Here is a 7,152-nt window from a genome sequence, read left to right on the forward strand (position 1 = left end):
GCTCAAAAAGAGTCAAAATATTTTCAAAATTATATGGTGTATAGGAAATGCTAATATAAACATTCAGTAAAATTTTCATGTATCTGCAGTTATTCGTTTTTGAATTACAACAAAATAAGGAAATCGCTACATGAGAAATCGAGTGAATATCCAATGTTGTAAAAATTTGAATTTCAAAAGATCAGAAAAATTTAATTTGACTTTCTTATAGATATTTTTTGTTTGATAAAGGTAGATAATCTTGATTTGTTTTGGAATTTAAATTGTAACAAAACTTGTTTTATTAACCTATTTAATAATTTTCATATTAATATAATGTTTATGTTTCTATTAGGTACATACTATGCATGATGCATCAATATCATAGGATGCACAAATTGAGTTAGTAAAACCTGATAATTAGTAGACAAGTTAAATTTACCTATACTATAATAAAAATAGAAAGGTTATAACATCAATACAAATTAATGATAGTTATAACTTATAAGGTATTTCTTGATTAGTTCGTTGAATTGACCCTCGCCTATTAATCAACTTGTAGTAACTTACTATAGTAACAACTTATTTAGTTTTATACATTTTTTTGTATAAATAATTAAATAAACAATCGATAATTTTTTTTAACAATATAATAGATTTATAATTTGTATACAATTTAATTTGTATTTTTCCTGAATTATTTAGCTTTAACTAACTAAATTTGTAACGTTTTGAGTAAATTCCTGAATAAAATTATGATTTTCAGCTTTTACAGTTTTGTAAAGTATTTGAGTAAAAGTATTTATGAATACTTTAAAAATTCAAAATAATCATTATTCGCCAGTCGTCGTCACGTGTCAGATTTTTTTTGATAATAATTTTATTATTTTATTCATATTATGTACTCATATTAAATGTCGGGAGACCCTATTGGCGATGTCTTGTTTATGATTATTAAAAATAATATATCGTATTATAAGACCTTTATTGTTTGCATAACTATAAAAACTACTAAAATCGGTAGCAAATTACACATAGGTACTTCCTGCAATTTGACTGCAATTTAGAAATATGGTTTAATTCATAACCTTCTAGACTATGCTCTTTAGGAATCACTTTTTTGATTTAAAATCAGATGTGCCCAAAATAAATACAAATTTAATGCAATTATTTTGCGAGATTTAAAAAAAAGAAAATTCTTATTTTAAGTTCCTTCAAAATTGAAAATTGAAAATCAACTTGCCAAAAAGCCTAGCTATTTTGTCAAGAGGGGTTACATGTATACAAAATTAAAATGGCACAATATTTGAATAATTTGCAATTTACCACCGCTTATTGGTCTAAAATGGATGAAAAATATGTTTGCTGCTATCCCCTTAAATTGTGGTTACGATTCTAATAGAACGACATGTTCGCATGTGCCGCATGTATATGAAGTTGCCTATAAAATGACCCCTACAAAATCAATTTTAAATTTTAAATTTGATAAGTTTTGTCGAAATTCGAACTTTAAAAAAATGCGTGTAAATGTATTTTGAATAATTTTTAACTGGTATTGTATGTTGCCTTGTATTAAATTTTAAAGCTTTGTTACCCAACGAATAAAATGTTTTTTCCTATAAATTTCAATAACATTTTACCGAGATTTTACAATATCAGTTAAAAAATATCAAAAATAAAATATACAAAATATATACAAAAATTATCAAATTTAAAATTTAAAATTGATTGTGTGGTTAAAAATGTATAAAATGTTCAAATTTTATAGTATAGGATTATACTACGATGCATTTATATTTACTGTGACACGCCTATGAGCGCAAGTACCTTTTTAGCTACAAGAAAAAATAAAATATTGTCCAAATCTAGGAATATAATTGTGTAAATAGATGTCAAAGTAAAAAATGTACACTGAGCGGAGTGGAGTGGTACGGGGTTACCCCTCGAAATGTTTGTCCACTTCTCCGCTCATCTAAACTTTGAATATTTATAACTCATAAACTACTCACCCGAAATTCGATTTTAATGTATCAAAATACTAAGAAAAATATTCTGCTTTGGAATATAAAATTAAAACCCAATGTTGTTACTCAAAAAATTAAAAAACTTAAAAAAATTATAAGGATTAAAAATATTTATAAATATAATTTTTTGAGAAAAATGTTGTTTTATAAGTGACTTGAAACTATGTAAAAAAATATTTTCAAAAAAATGTACACTTTTTGAAATAATGAGTGTTCAATGATAAAAGAATCATCCGATATATATATTATAGCCATAAATGTATATATTTACACGCGTTATTATTTTATTTAATAATTAAATAAAATAATGACGCATGTATACTCTAATAATAATAATATAATATATAATGTATAATATGTACGAGTAGTATGACTGCGCAGGGTTTTATTCTGATGGTTGTTATCATTCATATTGTGTCTATTGAGAATATTAAATTTAATACTTAAAAACCTTTTGTTTACTGTTTGATCTGCGTCTCTGTGACTCGTGTACCTACCTACTGGTTACAGCAGATGTACAACTGCAAGTTATACCAAGCATTAGGTACCTACCAGATAATAATTAGTATATTGTACCAATATCGTATTGGTACTATTCGTATTTGTATACCTAACTTGCAACTACAGACTAAAAATTATGATGGCTACAAAACAGGTAATTATATTTTTCAATTGATATAATAATAGTTTTAATTATAAATCTACTAATCTACATATGTTTGAGTTCTTGTCTTCTTACCTATATTATATTTAAGCTCTATACATCCCTTCATCCAACATATTAACTGTATGTATGTGCATATTTGAAGGCATATGTAAAACAATTGTTACCAATAATTACAATATAGCACCTACCTAATATATTTATCATGATGAAATTGAACATTATAAATAAGGCAAATAGGTAATAATTAATATCCATGTGTAATAAATACTAATTATTATTTAAATACGTAATAAAATGACTAATGAGATACATTTAAATACCTATATAGTCCTATAAATTATTTAATTTCTTTCTATAGTCATGGACTATAGGTTTATTTGAGGAGGAAATGGAGTACTCTGTACTTCCATCAAATTGGTTGATCCGGGTTGGAGGAAATGTATTTTGTCAATTGACCAAAAAGAGAATGGTAGAAAAGCTAACAAAAGATTGGACACTGTTTCCACTGTTTCCAGTAAAAGTTATTGAAGAATATCGTAAGTAATTTTAAGTACCTATCTCCGACCTACCTATATTTATATAAAACTATTTTTTAAATATATTGTAATATATTATAATAATAGACGCACGCGCAGGGCTGTGATTTTTTTATGGGGCAAAGGGACTTATACCTGAATCATATTACCCATATATTTGTCATATATAGGTACCTAAGTTCAAAATTACAAAATTTAATTTTAGATAATAATATTTTTGGCGCAAATTTAAAAAAATGTATTAATGTGCACTCTGTAGTTTAATATTGTGTAAATATAGCAGGGCTATAAAATGTTATTTATAACATTATATTTTTGAACAAAATTTCAATAAATGAAATTAATGTAAAATAATATATTTAAACGTTGTAAATTGTTTGTTTATGTATATACTGCTATAAAATATACATTTATCATAAAATGTTGATCTCGGAATCAGTTTTACTTTAAAACCAATACCGCAAGGCGTTGTTGCATTTAAAAATTATTTTTAGGATATAATACTTTTATTTTATTCTCTATTAATATTATCATAGGTAGGTATCCTACATAAAAATACGTTTTATAGATTTTTAGCTACAAAATCATTTGTAAATTTTAAATTTGATAAATTAATTAATTTCAATTAAAAAAATTGTGCATGATATGTATTTTTAATATTTTTAATTGCTAAAGTAACAATTTATTAGTAACCTTGTATTAAACTGTCATGCTTTTTGACCAAAAAAGTAAAATAGTATTGACATTTATAGGAAAAAACACTAAAAATGTTGGAAACTGAAAATGGCCTTAAACAGCTATCAAAACAAGTCAAAATATTTCGAAAGTTTTACCAAGTATAATAATTGATGAAATAACCATATGGTATAAATTTCAAGTATCTATAAAATAATATAAATAAATAAATATAAAGTAATAACTACTATTGTACTATATATTAAATATAAATAAATTTATTTTTGATTTTGCCATTATAATCAAAGCGTCTCTTGGTGAAACTGTTATTTCCCAATTAACGGATAAAAGAGTCGGCCCTGTTAAATGGTAATTTCCAATTTAGTTAATAAAGGACAATCATGATTATTATATTAAACATTAATCTTAACTTAGATAGGTATCTACTAATTAGTTTTGTGTCATTTCTTATCAACGTGGACCGTGGTTATTATGGTGTTTAGCTTATACGAGAGTCTATGTATACATATATGTATAATGTATATTGTATATAGACCTACCTTATACCCAGCCATATGATATACGAGTACCTGTATATATATTTATGTGTGTGCTAACCGTATCGTTTAAATTTTATTTGAATCATTCAATTTTTTTCATAACCCCTGAAGGTTACGTCACTGCTAGTAAATATTAAAATAAAATGATAATAGTTATTAGAGATGGGGAATTTACGTAAAAAAAAATTAATAAATACAATTGTTATTAATTATTACTATTGTTGTATTGTTGACAAATTTAGTTCTTTCTAATAAAAACAATGAATAATTAAAAATGGATCTATAGTTCTGTATCAGTACATATTATGAATATTTAACTATTCAAAATACAATTAATAAATATTAAATATTTAAAATAAATTAACCAAAAATACCACAGCATTTCTTTAATTTTTTATGTTCAAAAGTGATTATTGTTGTTATAGTTCAATACGATAATTTATACGATCAAAAAGTAAGTACTATCGTCTAACGAGTAGAATTGTGTTGAGTAAAGAAACCGAATTGTATTTTGTATTTCTGTACGAATCTGTAATATAATATATTTAGAATTCTAATATACTTGTATAACAATTTCTAATTTTTGTATTCTTCATGTGATAAAATATACAAATGATTATATTTTAAGTAATTTTACAATAAAAATTTAATGATGTACATTTTAACATTATGGTTTTTTCTATAATATTAGAGAGGCACAAATATATTAGTATGGGTGCCAATAAATATATTTAGGTAGGTAGTTGTGAGTATTATCCATTTCCGTTAAATGATCTTGATGTCGAACGAAAAGCAGCACTGCTGGTAGAAAATAATGTCCCACAACACGAATTTGACTGTGTGATAAGTACTACCATAGTTTTTGGGTACGAATAAATCAAACATCCAATACTGTTCGGTGTCCTTCTCCACAGGACAACTTGTGTATAAGCATGCGTTCGTGTCAATGTCCAGAAACAGTAAGTCTACCAAAAAAGGTTTCAGCGTATAATTGTGTTTTTGGTAAGGTCGCACCAAATTCTGAAATTAATTTATGATTAATATTCAAATGTAAAGATCAGTTAAAAATCTTAATATTTCCAAATGTTTAATATACTATATAGCTCTGATCTAGCTGTTCCGCCTGAAATATTTGTATTTGAAAAAAAAATGTATACATTTTAAATGTTCACAAAATCAGTTGAGTAGTTTTTTTAATTCAAATTCAAGTACCAATATTAACACATCAGCTATACACAGAGGTGGCTCTAGGGGGACCCTAGATGCCGTAGCTCTTCCCAAGCCTGTATTTCTAAAACCTTGTAAATTGTTATAAACAAAATTGCAAAAAGAAACATATTATAATATTAAAATTTTTCTGAAAATTATGACTTGCCGCTCTCCCCTCCAACAATGTCTTTGGAGCCGACTCGTACTGTACTTATGTTAATTATGTTGTATTATTAAGGTACCTAGGTCGTAGGTAGGTACCATCAACTTTGTATAAGTAAGTTCTGTGATTATATGTACCTACATACGTACCTATTATATTGTAAATTTGAATTCATTTTCGTAAACATTTCAATAACTGAGAAACTCTCACTCAAATTTTAATTTGAACTAGGTATTCTTTAAAATATTCAAAACAATTATTCACTAATTAGCTTACAATAAAAATGTGGGTTTTCATTTGAAAAACAGAAGTTTGTATCTTCACGAGACACTCTTTAAGTAATACAAAAAATAATTTCTAAACTATTTAAATGATATTTGAAAAATTAACAAAATGTACATATCAGCTTCTGCCATCATTCCACAGAGTTATAATATCATAAAATATACTTAGTAATATCATAGGCTGACTGACCGTTTTCGCTCAAAATTGTTTTTCTTATACAATGATATTATATCATTGAATTCAAATTTAACACCATCCATTACAGTGACCCACTTGTAACCTACTGTACAGCAGAGCGACACCCACTTGCCCACTTTTTTTTTGAATTTTTAAAAATTTTTTTTTGCATCTGTCATCACCTTTTAGGACATTAATTATGCCATTATAGCATATAGCATATATCCTAGTGTTTCCCAACACATAGGCTGAGGGCTTAAAGTGGGCCTCGTGCATCGTGGTACTGGGCCAAGGGTCAGACAATTTTAATTGGCATCAATATCAAGATTAGGTACTTCATGGGTAGCGTAAAAGTGGAAAGTTTTAAGTTTCTACGATCAATAGAATACCATTTTTTTATATATATATAAGTAAACTACCTAATCGCTTATATTATAATACACTAATAATTATTAATTTATTTCAAATAATATTAATATATGTTATTAACTTAAAGACTGTTAACTTAGAGCCAATATACCAACTTAGGTATAGCGTTCAATGGTTTGGTTCATGCATTTCATGGTAGGTATAAATAGGTAAAAATTAAAAAACAAATATTTTAAGTAAAAAATAAATATATCTAGTGCTACACTTTCTAGTGGCATAAACTATCAAGTCCTACGAATAATATTTATGGAATTAAAATGATTGAAAAACGTATCAAGCACTTAGAATTACATTTTTAACTGTTTAATTATAAACAGACATTGTGTCAAACGTAAAAATTAAAATAATAGAAAAGAAAATGGTTAGCCATCTAAACGCATAGCAAGAAACCACTGGAAAACATGATAGAATCCCACGACCACCAGAAGTTGTCCTAACGGTGATAATA

This window comes from Acyrthosiphon pisum, chromosome X (genome assembly GCF_005508785.2).
Source record: "Acyrthosiphon pisum isolate AL4f chromosome X, pea_aphid_22Mar2018_4r6ur, whole genome shotgun sequence".
NCBI classification, from domain to species: Eukaryota; Metazoa; Arthropoda; class Insecta; order Hemiptera; family Aphididae; genus Acyrthosiphon; species Acyrthosiphon pisum.